The following is a 15022-nucleotide window of genomic DNA, read 5'->3' as shown; positions in this document are numbered from 1 at the left end:
TTACAGACATCTATATGCATCATTCTATCGATGAAGGACTCCGCGGCGGAATTTCGGTGATTGGCTTGTGTTGCCAACAATAAATGAATGTGCAATTACGAGTCCAAGCAGTCATCAAAGGACATTGTCTACTTAGACTTTAATAATACGTTATGGTTGGGTAACGTCTTACAATTTACCGGTGGATAGTTTTTTCTTAGATGCGGCCAAAACTGTTTATGGAAAAATGTTACTGAGCGAGGACTATACCAGTTATACTTTAGAGTTATTCTTTAGTATCCTGACGGAATTCATGACTCGCATAACTACCTACTCACGCCAGAAAATATGACAGCGGACAGTGATGTCTACACACACTGATGTTAAAAGAAAAACAGAGCAGGCTAGATTTAAAAATCTAATGGACATGTCCAAGTAAGTGTTTCACTGCAATAATTTGAAACACTATTTTCATCTGATAATTCAACGCGTGATAAAATTCATCCATGTAGCCAGGTTCAACTTGCATTAATATCTTATGTTAAGTATTTAGGCTTGAATAAACAGTAACACAAGAAAGAGTGAAAACAACAAGCTTTGAAAAATAAAACTATTTCCCTGGAAAAATATTGTAACAATACAAAAATATAAACTTACGGTTTTAAGAATCAAATCCAAAAAGAATCGAAGAATAAATGAATAATTTTTTTAAAAGTCCTAATATTGAAATCTTTCAATGATTTCAAGTTCGAGTCCAGAGGAAGAATCCAAGATGGAAGGCGATGACGTATGCTGTAGCATGTAGTGTGTTGAAGTCTACAGTTCCTTGTAGTAACACAATAATTAATCCTTTGGGCTTGGAATCCAAATACAATTTTCAAGAAATGTACTTGTTCAAGACTTTCGTATGAATACAATAATATTTCCAGAAAAACGAATTAATTTTTTAGAGTCCAAATTATCTGAAGAAAAATTAACATAGAACTCAAAAACTCAAAACTTCAGTACTGGTCACAACAGTCAATCATAAATAAGGTGACAATAAAAGTTACAGTTTACCGATACAGATTCACCAAGTTACCAGACAGATGACTTTGACGAAAACATATTTGCCGTAAAATAGCGTTTAGATTATTTTCTGACTATCCTGAATATATCAAATTATATAATGACTAAATTAAAAACGATCTATTGGTAAGTTTAAAGACGAGACTTTCTTTGCTCTTAGAGCGGAATCGGATAGTCTTAGAGCAAAAGTGTACTTCATCGGCTACCCAACGTTATACACTGGTAAATGCGATGTTTTTATTTGACCAGTACATCAACAGCAATATAGTCCTTTTTATGCAAAGCGTTTTCCGGGTTTTTATACTGATGGCAATATCTCTTGTTCTCGTGTTATTTTGTTGCAGTAACTACTAGCATCACAAACATGTCCTGTTTGCTATTTAGGTTGACAATTCTGTCATCGGTATTGTGGCCATTACGCGGGTCTGTATACTGGGCATCTGAAATAATTCTGCAGTAGCATCCAGAAAGAACCGATTCGTTGTCTTCATTGAAACGCCATGACGTGAAACGTTAATAAAAATATAGCCATTGCTAGGCTGCTTGTCAACAGTTTGTTTTTTAATATGCTTCACATCCCCATTCTCGTTTGTTCCATAGTTGTCGCATATTGGGCGAGGTTTACATTCCATTATAAAACAGTTCTTTTCTTCAACTGTGCTTGCAATCATTGAATTATCAATCCGTTGATTTTTCCTGGATTTTATGTGCGCCTTCACATGACTCCAAGAATCAATTCGAGGTTGTGTGTAAAACATAGAATATAGGTAAAACAAAACTGCTAGCAGTCATACACTGTTTTTATGTTAATATTAAATATAGGTATCACTTTCATGTAATCGTTGAACACTGATGACAACAGAAATTTCCGTCTCTAAATAGCAGTAGGTTCAAGTGAGAGGACTATCAGCTGGAAATAATTCCAGTTGACCTACCTAGATTTTTCGATGGCAAAAACGTTGCAGAGAAGTACACGTAGCAAGCATGACCAATATGGCACTGATAAATGGTATAGTTTAAGGTCAGCGAAGGTTCTAATTCGAAAACGTGAGGGATGGGAGGGAGGATGGAAGAGCAGCAGACAAGGTGACCAGACCTTTTGCTAAAACGTCATTTTTTTTAAAAAATAAAACCTCATACGAAAAAAAGCAACAAAAACATACTTAAATAACGACAAACCGAAGCCTCTAACTTACCGAGAGTTTCTCTAATTGTGTTAGTTATTTTTGTTACTCTATCTTTGTTGTTCGTGTTTTTCTAAATTTGGATGTGCGTTCGTTTACTCACTGCACGTTTTTTTGAGGTCGTACCTCCTCTGCTGCTATAAATATGAGTAATTAAATCATTATTATATCAATAATGGAATATTACACTAGTAGATTAGCTAGAGAAAGATTAGAAGCAATTAGAAAATATATTCTTCTTCGTAATGCTGTCAAACAAAAACTGCAAGAACACCAGGAAGCACAAGTTGAATATGCAGAAGGTACAGAATAATTATTTAAACCTGTTACAAAGGTTACTTAACTAGTTGTAAAAGCTACTGAAGATCTTCTTCAAACGTTAAAACAATCTGCTGAGCAAACTGAAAAAATAGCGAAAGAACTAAACAAACAAGAAAGATTTTAAAAGATCTTCCAACTGAAATAGCTTCTGCTCAACCTACCCCCCCCCCCCATGGAGGAAGAAATACTTGAAGGTATTAGCAAAGTTCGTTCTGAAATGGCCGATGTGAAAAAAGATCTTGCACCTAAACCTAAAGTAAGAAAAGAAAATGTTGAATTGATTAAAAAATTCAAAGAAAGTGTTATTGAAGAACTTAAATAAAACAGTAAAGAGAATATTTTTCTCGTGTTGCATCTGATAGTTATTTTCGTAGGTCTGAAATTTTCAAACATGAGTATCAACACTAATAATGACATCACCAGCACGCCTTTTACTTTTTGTCATTATTGTTGTTAGTTCATTTGTGGGGTGGATGCTCTACATCAACACAATATGAATCCATATTAGTTATCATATTTGTATAACATGAATGTCATTGATTTCTCAGCGACACGAAAACAAGAACAAGTCAAACATATTTCAGCATTACCGAATTTCATCAGAATGATAATAGTAGGTCCATCCGGATCGGGTAAAATACAATTTCTGCTTAATTTGATAATGAGATGGCTCAAGTGGGATAAGTTATATTTAGTAGCTCCGTCAGTTGATGATCAGAAATGTGATGACGTGCTTTTTAATGAAAATGCAAAATTGTTTGACGAAGATGGCAATGATATTATTGATTTTATCACCGATATTAATGAAGCCTCATATGTAGATGACCTTGATGGGTTTATTAATAATTTAGTAGTATATGACGACATAATGCTGGACAATCAATCAAATCCAGGAAGAATATTTTCTCGAGGCAGACACAAAAGACACAGACTTGATTTATGTTGCTCAGCGATATACACAAATACCTAAATTGATCAGAGATAACTAATATTTTAGTTGTGTTTAATGGAGTTGATACACATACTCTGCCAAATATTCGTCTGACCTGGTGTTCAGGGGATATGGACATGATTAAGTTCAAAAACTTCTTTTCAAAAGCACAATCTGCTCCACGCGGATTTATAACAATAAATTTACACGATCTTCGATCACGATATCGTATAAGTCTCGATAAAATATTTGAGTGAGGGATCAATACAATTTTCATTTAATTATAGCAGCAGAGGAGATGCGACCTTAATAAAACGTCAGGTGAATAAACGAACGCACATACAAATTTAGAAAAACACGAACGACAAAGATAAAGTAACAAAAAAACTAACCCAATTAGAGAAATTCTCGGTATGTTAGAGGCTTCTGTTTGGCGTCATTGACCTATTTTTTTTTTTTTCGCCCGAGGTTTCCTTTTTTCAAAAATGACGTTGCAGCAAAAGGTCTGTTCACCTCCTCTGCCACTGGAAGTTGTACGTCTTGTGCTTATACTCTCGAATTTACCGACTCCTAACGCATACCTGCAACTCAGGCGTATCATTTGTTTGATGTTCGACATACCCATCCATGACGATAAAATATGCAACGATATCTAATGCATGATCAAGTTTTAGTGTTTTATGCGTTTTTTCGAAACGAGCACTGACATTTGAAAGTTACGTAGAAACATCACAAACTTATGAACATTTAGTATGAAGTTTTATTTGTCTATTTTTTAATCGTTTCGTTTCGACTAGTTTCGTACGAAATAATAATAATAATAATAATAGTAATAATAATCATAGCGAATACAGACGATTTTTGGAAGAAAGCGATAAACGATGTTCACCTGTTTATCTCTTCAGTACACAGTCAGCAATAACGGAGTGCTGATCAGTACACTTAGAAATGCATGCGAAGGGACGGAATAAACTTTTTACTACAGAGCCCATATTTAATTCAAAATAAGTATTCAGTAATCACAATTACGGACTTGAGAAATATAGGAAAAGATGGTAGTGTCTTGAAGAAAAAAGAAATACAACTAAACCGGTCGAAAATTACAAATAACGAATAACATTTGTACTTTAGGAGGTTACCAAGAGAGGACGTTAGTAAAATTGCATGACATATTGTACTGTATTTCACATCCACGAAATCAAAGATTAAAGAATTTCATCCTCCTTCACGCTAATAATTGATAAAAAAATGAAATGTCTATGATGTTTGGTTTTTACTTTCAAAATGGCATTATACATATGTGTGTCCTGAACAGACGCACAATAATGATTCTACAAAGCTGGATTATTAATTCAATAATATAAAGTTGAAGACTTCATGCATTGAATTAAACATGGACTACTGGCGCAAGCAACTTTGTGGATAATGATGTGCATCATCTTTACAAGAATGGACTTGTGAGGCAAGTTACTTTGAATGTGGATAAAAAAAAGTCATCATCTTTTGAAAAATGGACTGGTGTGACAAGTAACCGTCAATGTGGATAAGGAGTTTGTCATATTTACAATAATGGACTGTTGGGACTAATACCTTTTAACATCCACAATGAGGTTGTCATCTTTACAAGGATGGACTGTTGGGACTAATACCTTTTAACATCCACAATGAGGTTATCATCTTTACAAGAATGGACTGTTGGGACTAATACCTTTAACATCCACAATGTGGTTGTCATATTTACAAGAATGGACTGTTGGGACTAATACCTTTTAACATCCACAATGAGGTTATCATCTTTACAAGAATGGACTGTTGGGACTAATACTTTTTAACATCCACAATGAGGTTGTCATATTTACACGAATGGACTGGTGTAACAAATACTTTTAAATGTGGATAATTTGGTTATCATCTTTACAAGAATGGACTTGTGGGACAAGTAATTTTTAATATCCACAATGAGGTTGTCATATATATAAGAATGGACTGTTGGGACTAATACCTTTAACATCTACAATGTGGTTGTCATATTTACAAGAATGGACTGTTGGGACTAATACCTTTTAACATCCACAATGAGGTTTTAATCTTTACAAGAATGGACTGTTGGGACTAATGCCTTTTAACATCCACAGTGAGGTTATCATCTTTACAAGAATGGACTTGTGGGACAAGTAACTTTTAATATCCACAATGAGGTTGTCATATATATATAAGAATGGACTGGTGTAACAAATACTTTTGAATGTGGATAATTTGGTTATCATCTTTACAACTGTTGGGACTAATACCTTTTAACATCCACAATGAGGTTTTAATCTTTACACGAATGGACTGGTGTAACAAATACTTTTTAATGTGGATCATTTGGTTATCATCTTTACAAGAATGGACTTGTGGGACAAGTAACTTTTAATATCCACAATGAGGTTGTCATATATATAAGAATGGACTGGTGTAACAAATACTTTCTAATGTGGATAATTTGGTTATCATCTTTACAAGAATGGACTTGTGGGACAAGTAACTTTTAATATCCACAATGAGGTTGTCATATATATAAGAATGGACTGGTGGGACGAATACTTTTTAATGTGGATAATTTGGTTATCATCTTTACAAGAATGGACTTGTGGGACAAGTAACTTTTAATATCCACAATGAGGTTGTCATATATATAAGAATGGACTGGTGTAACAAATACTTTTTAATGTGGATAATTTGGTTATCATCTTTACAAGAATGGACTGTTGGGACTAATACCTTTTAACATCCACAATGCGGTTGTCATATTTACACGAATGGACTGGTGTAACAAATACTTTTAAATGTGGATAATTTGGTTATCATCTTTACAAGAATGGACTTGTGGGACAAGTAACTTTTAATATCCACAATGAGGTTGTCATATATATAAGAATGGACTGGTGTAACAAATACTTTTTAATGTGGATAATTTGGTTATCATCTTTACAAGAATGGACTTGTGGGACAAGTAACTTTTAATATCCACAATGAGGTTGTCATATATATAAGAATGGACTGGTGCAACAAATACTTTTTAATGTGGATAATTTGGTTATCATCTTTACAAGAATGGACTGTTGGGACTAATACCTTTTAACATCCACAATGAGGTTGTCATATTTACACGAATGGACTGGTGTAACAAATACTTTTAAATGTGGATAATTTGGTTATCATCTTTACAAGAATGGACTTGTGGGACAAGTAATTTTTAATATCCACAATGAGGTTGTCATATATATAAGAATGGACTGTTGGGACTAATACCTTTAACATCCACAATGTGGTTGTCATATTTACAAGAATGGACTTGTGGGACAAGTAACTTTTAATGTTGATAATGAGGCTGTATGACAGAATGGACTGGTGAGGCAAAAAACTTTGAATATTGATTATTAGGTTATCATCTGTACACGAATAGAATGGACTGGAGGAAAACGTATCTGGACTTAAGCATGAACGCAGTTTGGAATTGTAGTTTTACATCGAAAGGAATAATTCTGTAACTTTCAGCGTGAAAGTTTCTACACATTAGGAAGTTGTGTTGTATTGCCAATGTCACTCTGGCGAAGAAAATAAAACCGAAAAAAACATGGCCCTTTGCTGAATGCTTACATTTGACTCATCACAGTACCCAGAAAGCGTGCTGTAATGTAAAAGTTCAAATCAGACAATGATCTTTATTTGCTCCCTATATCACTAAAGACGGATATAACGCCCAAGTGACGAAGCGACCTGGTTGTACACATACAATGACATCGTTTCACACATACAGGGTTGACGTAAAACACATGCAAAATAGTTAAATATATATTAAAATGGTTTAGGTTAAATAGTCCAAATGTGTCATTCAATACTTAAAGCACTATTAGTGTAACAGTCGAGAACAAGATTAGAAAAAACCTAGAATAACCTTTCAGAAAGAAAATTAAGACGTATATAAGCAAAAGTGTAAACAAATAAATCATCTGCGTTCTTTCCTTCACTCGCTTTAAACTGAGGTAACATATACAAATATGATGTAAACACCACTGATATCTAGATACGTTAAAAAGCATTGTTTGTATATACACATTAGAATGAATTACTATAAATGATGTATGTTTCGACATCATTATAAACATTTTCCAATACACGACATTAACTGACTAATCAACTACCAGATTTTGCAGCTAAACCAAACATCATCTTGAGTGGAGATGCGTACAGAAATACAAACGTGTATCAAGAATTGTTTGTTGAATATTAATTGGCGTGATTTTTCCATTTTAAATTCGTAGGGTAGGAGGTTCGTCTCAAATTATTTGAAAACCTGCAGTATAAAACATAACGGCAACATGTAGCTCAAAATCTTTATTAGGTTCATTCGGTAGTATTAGCTCTATTATTCATACACCGTCGTTATCTAAAGCTGACCACCCACCCATTGTTTTAATTGACCTTCCTAATTTAAATTTCATCTACTTGACTCTACTAATTTATGTTTGAAATCGAGAATACCTAAAGAGTTCAATTTTTTATATATAGTTTGCATGCATTTTACAGTAATTAAATCTAATTCATACAGAAGTGAAATGCATTTAATGCACAAAGTTTGTATTTTGTTTGTATGTTTTTTTCTTTTTCCTCTAGATAACAAATGATGCAGAGAATGTACATCGTTTGTAGACCATATATTTACGTTTCCAACAAATGGCTTTACGTTAACTGACTCTGGACTCAGATTATGACTGCATATCTTCAAAATAGAATCATGGATTATTTAGATTTGTATTTGTTATCATTTGCATTTGTCAAGAAGAATAGAGTGGTTGGGTTTATTTTATTATTTGTACCCATCAAGAATTACTGATTATTTGGGTTTATATTTGTTAGCATGCGTACTTGTTAGGAATTGTTGATTATATCGCTAATATTTGTTAGCATTTGTACCTGTCAGGAATCGTTGATTATATCGTTTATAATTGTTAGCATTTTTACATGTCAGGAATCGTTGATTATATCGTTTATATTTGTTAGCATTTGTATCTGTAAATAATCGTTAATTACGTCATTCAAAGGTGATAGCATTTGTACCGGTCTGAAAGGTTTCTGGCTGAGAAGAATTGGAAACATGTTAAATAAGTGTATGACTGGTTAGGCCAAGTCAAGTAAATCCTATTGTACAATATTCGCTACAAGAGTTTATTCATGTGGGTATAATCTTGCTGGCATTCTGTTTTAGGGTAAGAAAATTGAAATACCGTAATTTCTAGAAAATAAATAATACAATTTTTTTCCCAAACTGAAAACATTTCAAATGCTAAAGCGCCCTTCGTATTAAGTTGGTTTTAAACATACTGGTCTTTACAGGTGTTTTTATTTCTTGAAATAGAATAATGCTTCTTTGTTAGACTGTCTTTCTCTACGTCACAGAGAACAGTTTACCTTAAGAGCAAAATGTTATTCGATGTACATACGATGGCATGATCGACAATATTAGACAGTCGCTCCCAGTTCGATGCAAGACAAAACTATATTGTAGTAGGATAATGGTGTACCTGGCTGGCATGATGTAAAAGAGAAATAAGCAATATACACAGCAAGAACATATTTTTATCAACGATATCACACGTCATTTCCGCTTGATGTGCAAACTCAATGAGAAGAAGGGTGTGTGTAAAAAAAGCACCCGTTTTACAGCAAAATGCATTCTCCGAAAGGGAAACTAAGACTAATAAACTGCTTCAGATAACTTGATCAATTTGCCCCCTAGACATCTATCTCAAGTCGGGCATAGATTTTAAAAGTCTGTGCAAATACATTGGACGTAAAAGAGTTGTCTCAAAACAGATTTGTGTTCAGTTTCATTATTATTGTTAGCAGCTATTCTTGAAATTTGCTTAAATTACAGTTAAATTTGTTTTTATGTTTAATTAAAATGTAGAAAATTGTGTAGATTGTGTTTAATGCAAGAATGCTAAATATCTCGTATAGTAAAAGTCAAGTAAAGACGTATGTCGGGTATTCGGAGCACCTCTGCACCTCTGCTATTTCTGCTAGACTTAAATATGCTTCGGATGTATGTCGCATTTGAAGAAAAACCATACAAATGGTTCGCCGGAAATTTGTTTGCAAAAACACGAAAACTCAGCTTATTCTATTTGTACGATACTAATGGCCGTAGGATTGATCTAGACGTTTGCGAATTTAAAAAAAATAATTTGTAGAATTGACCTTGAAGTTGTGAAAGGTACGTAGTGGCTTATCCGTTTATAAAAATGAAATAGAGCTATGGTCATGTGATGCATAAAAGAGATAGAGTCTTGCTGATTTATGCAGTAATAAAAACTAGTTTTAAGTACCATGATGGGATGATAGAGTTTTAATTCACAGTGTGTATTTCCCCAGGAATGGTGTTGATCCGCTGTTTTATAGCAGTTGCAAGTTTTTTAATGGTTGCATCTGTCTTCGGATCATGAGGGCGCGAATGCATTTAAAAACACCCCAGCATAATAGTGGTTTTTTTGGTACCATCTAATGGTAAAATTGAGAAGTTTAAATATTAAAATTTGCACAAAAATCCCATCTCTCATATTGCAGTTAAATAAACAGTACTAATTATTTGGGCGTGATAAACCATACACTCTTTCCCGCTTGTAGTTTAGTTATCTGAACAGCTGCATGTATACGAACGTATCCGTCGCTGAGCTATGTACCGTTAATTATGAGCCTACTCAAATCTGAAAGGTGATTATAACGTCTCAACAATACAATATAGAATATTTCAAAGTAAGAATCGTCAATTATATTCATATAAAATCAATAACACAGCCCAAACTACTCACCATCAGTCAAGCGGCTGAGACCTCCACTTTCTTAATCGTTAGAAACACCTTGTACGTGCACTAAACATCGTGTAGTCCTTTGTGAACCGATAGGTGCATGTTGCACGTGCAACACAATACATGTGATATGCACTGGATACAATAGCGCTCTGTTATAGAAAACTTGACTCCGGAGAATTGTAATTGCCGACAAAAAAATAAAAAAGCCGGTTTTTCCTTTTGCAATACAACTTCTTCAAACACAAGGATAAATATTGAAAATGTTCACACACGTAAGGCAAGATCTATATTGTTTTTCAAGAGTATCTCTGAATGTAAGTAAGTAAGTAATTAAGTAATTTAGTATGTATGTATGTATGTATGTATGTATGTATGTATGTATGTACGTGATCTTCAATATATATATGTGTGTGTGTGTGTGTGTGTGTGTGTGTGTGTGTGTGCTTCGAAACCGGGAACCATTTCGGAACAAAATCTTTTGACTTGTGATTTCGGTAATAACAAGGTTTCCAAGATTGGAAAAATGAAAATGCTTTCCACAGGTGTCCGGCGGTGTGGTGTCATTTGTGTAAAATCGGTATTGAGATCAATAGACAGACTAGTACGTTATTGAATTAATATTATTAAATATGACCATACTATGGGCTTAGCTCCATACTGTCTTTGTAAATATACATTTAATAACTTACCTCAAACCAAGTGCTGGTAGTCCCGGGTACCCGAGTGGTCTTTACAGATAACTGATATCTCACCCATGTCCGCGTGGCTTCGAGTCTCAGGTTCATTCAACATAATTATGTTGGAAGCTTGACAGTAGCTTTTCGTGTGTCGGTTGTTCTTGCCAGGATTGGAAAAGTTTACTAAGTGTGAAATTGGATTTTCCTGATGTACGGACATTAGATGATTAGAAGAAATATTTGTATTATTTGCGCATTTAAGAACCCTTTAGTGGACAAACAACTTTATAATAAGGTCCCTAGAAATAAAGGAACGTGGATTATTAAGCTACGCTCACTCAGGTGTTTGATTCGTTGGGTATATGTCCACTTACGTGTTGCAAGAAATAATTTCCGATGCAACCGACACTATTTTTGATCATTTTGTGATATCTATATTTAGATTATGCTGTTTTATTTTTATATAAAAAACTAGAGACAGGCTATTCGAGATGGCAACTGGAATGAAAAAATATATTCTAGGAAGATAAAAGCTTCACTGGAAGTTCGCTTCGCGTATTGCAACATTTATCGCACGAGAGAGGATCATTTTATTCATTTTAATTTTCATTTGAAAGTGAGTGGATATAGTTGCTTTACGAATCGATGATGTTACCTGTAGAATATAACTTTGCGGTAGTATTGGGTATGTTGTTAATTGGGTATGTTGTTAAGTTGTTAATTGGGTATGTTGTTAAGTTGTTAATTGGGTATGATGTTAAGATGTTAATTGGGTATATTGTTAAGTTGTTAATTGAGTATGTTGTTAAGTTGTTAATTGGGTATGTTGTTAAGTTGTTAATTGGGTATATTGTTAAGTTGTTAATTGGGTATGTTGTTAAGTTGTTAATTGGGTATATTGTTAAGTTGTTAATTGGGTATGTTGTTAAGTTGTTAATTGGGTATGTTGTTAAATTGTTAATTGGGTATATTATTAAGTTGTTAATTTGGTATGTTGTCAAGTTGTTAATTGGGTATGTTGTTAAGTTGTTAATTGGGTATGTTGTTAAGTTGTTAACTGGGTATGTTGTTAAGTTGTTAATTGGGTATATTGTTAAGTTGATAATTGGGTATGTTGTTAAGCTGTTAATTGGGTATGTTGTTAAGTTGTTAATTGGGTATGTTGTTAAGTTGTTAATTGGGTATGTTGTTAAGTTGTTAATTGGGTATGTTGTTAAGTTGTTAATTGGGTATGTTGTTAAGTTGTTAATTGGGTATGTTGTTAAGCTGTTAATTGGGTATATTGTTAAGTTGTTAATTGGGTATGTTGTTAAGTTGTTAATTGGGTATGTTGTTAAGTTGTTAATTGGGTATGTTGTTAAGTTGTTAATTGGCTATGTTGTTAAGTTGTTAATTGGGTATGTTGTTAAGTTGTTAATTGGGTATGTTGCTAATAGAGGACGATTCTTCTACCTAAACATGGGTCATTGAGAAATCTTGTTTCTCTCTGGACCAAACACAAGATCAGTTGTATTGCTTTTGATTTAGAAAAGACGTGATCGAAATCTTACTTTTTTGGGGAGGGGGAATTGTTTGGGATTCATCATGTTCAATATTAACTTTCAGAAGCATTGCTTGGAAATCGTATCTTTACTGCGTTGAGCATGATTAATCTCAATTACAACTGGTTTATGTGACTTAAAAAAAGCAGCCCTAAATAACACCGTGGGTATTCAAAGAGCCAGTTCGAATTATTCGCATGGATTACTTTTGGCGTAAAATTCCACCTTTGAAGTTAGCTGTAAGAGTGAAATCTGACATTTTAAGCTGTGATTGGTTAGATGCTAGTTAACGGTTTTCTGTCGCTGTAAGACGACATCGTGTCGTAGAGGTTACGTACATGTGAGACGCAGAGTCAGGTAGTATGGTCTAGTGGCGTCAATAGATTATGCACCGTTTAGAATGGGCGCTGAGGTGTTAAGAACTTGTGGTTTTGGGAGAGATGCCTTTTCTTTAGGAAGCGCAATCTCTCTACCCGAGATTTTGCCGTAGTAAGCAGTGTGAGAAAGCGTTTTTGACCTGTCAGAAACCTGTTTGAAGCATTGATACCCCGTCGAAGTAGTGTGATGCTTGATCGAACTTTATGTAGCTTTTTCATTGTTTATATATTTGTAATCATATTTTGAAATTCTGAATCTAGTAAGCAGCTGATTCTAGGCGGATATTCATTTGTGATTCATGATCACAAATATAACCTTTGTGATCACTCGGGGAAGTGTGATGTTAGGAAGCGAGGGTAATGTTATAAATCTAGTATATGCGCTACGTGTAAGTACTTCTCCTTTAGGTTTGTTACATTCTTGTAATTATTTGACGGGGAGTCTTTGTTGGGTAGATATTTCTCAACATGAGTAATTAGTCAATTTCTAGAAGCAGAAGTCATAATGTACAGAATTCACGAGACTTATGACACCATGGATTAGGTCCGTAAAATGGACCTTCCTTAATTTCTTAACGTACGTCATTCTATGGGGTATACGCGTTTAGTAATCTGAGATAGGAATAACTTTTTGTATTGGGTATTTGGGTCGTGCTTTTTATTGCATGGCGTGAAGTACTAACATTTGGCCTGGAAATGCCTACTGATAAGTGTTACAAACGTGAAATAAGAAAAAACCGTGCAAGTAAAAACTTAGATTTCTTGATGTGCTGTCATTAGATGATTATAGAAAAGTATTTGTAGTATTCTGCGCGTTTAAGAACCCTTCCGTTGACCAGTGTTTGAAAATTATACAATCCTACCACAAAACTATCCGTTTACAGCCATGGAACATGTGATTGTACAGAATTTTGTTTATTAAAAAATCAACTGCAACATCTAAAACGAATGCCTAAATATTGACTTTTCTATAAGATTCGAGACAAAAATCAATGATTCATGGACATTTTTCTTTCTAAAGCATTTCATTAAAGTCTTTGATACAAGTTACCATAATGATAGCATATACTATTAGGGAAGAGGTAGTGTTACAAGTCATCTGACAGTGTAGGGTGGATAAACTGACAACTGCAAGAATAAAGGATGTTTCAGCAACGGATAAAACGTACCCACGGGGAGTAATTATTTCTAACACGAGTGCCTCCTCCGTCCCCCGCAGCCTATTTAGAACCTTCATTTCTGGCTTTGTTTTTAAGTGTTCGCTTTCAAGCTGTTACGGTCAAGCCTATATGGCGGTGATTATATATTAGTTGCCGGCTGATATTGCGCAGTTTCACTTGACCTCATCACAGCATAAATGTCTTCTAAGTATTTGTCACTCAGTGAATGAGGGCATTGGTCTCCAAAAATAGTCTTAGATAAATATGATTTCTATATGCAACAGTCAGGTAGTATTATTAATATTAAATAAGCTTGATTAAGTTTTGGTTTTTAATTGGTTTAAAACCGTGCATATCTGTTTGTCTTTAATGTCAAGTTCAGAATCGTATACATTTAAAGAAAATTATATATATATATATATATATATATATATATATATATATATATATATATATATATATATATATATATATATAGTATGTATGTATGCTGTATCAATGATATACCACGAGATGCATACATTTATACAACGAGTGGTATATCATTGATACACAATACATATATTTTATTTATATAACATACAAATACATTCATTTGTCATTCGAATGGAGTTAAGACTGACTACAGGCAACTGTGTATTGACCGAGTGAATGAACTCCTCGCATCCCTGCCGAGTGTGTACGCTACAAAATGTGGTTCTCTGCCTCTTGTAGCTACTCACAATCACCATTTTGCATATTGACAAGCTGATAGTTTTATTTTTGAGTTTCTAATTTTATTCACATTAATTAAATCGATATAAGGCACACTTTTGATTTAAACATGAAAGGTGGTTTTAATGATACAGAGCACTACAAAACACACGATTAGCTTTCTGAACACTGAACACTCAGCCATTCACGTACCTGTGCATGGAAATTAGTGTGGAA

General features: G+C 34.0%; 1 protein-coding gene across 1 annotated transcript in view; it reads right to left on the bottom strand.

The window, feature by feature from the left end:
* LOC149777207 (protein PIF-like) overlaps positions 1–10415 on the bottom strand; it is a 38653-nt gene extending 28238 nt beyond the window's left edge. The window contains exon 1 of the mRNA XM_089942820.1: positions 10338–10415. The gene's annotated coding sequence lies outside the window, so the exon portion shown is untranslated. The remainder of the gene's footprint in view (positions 1–10337) is intronic.
* Between the last annotated feature and the right edge of the window lie 4607 nt (positions 10416–15022).

Source organism: Sinohyriopsis cumingii, chromosome 18 (assembly GCF_028554795.1).
Source record: "Sinohyriopsis cumingii isolate HCF-2022 chromosome 18, ASM2855479v2, whole genome shotgun sequence".
NCBI lineage: Eukaryota > Metazoa > Mollusca > Bivalvia > Unionida > Unionidae > Sinohyriopsis > Sinohyriopsis cumingii.
The sequence above is the reverse complement of the archived record's forward strand: the minus strand, read 5'-3'. Positions and strand labels throughout refer to the sequence as shown.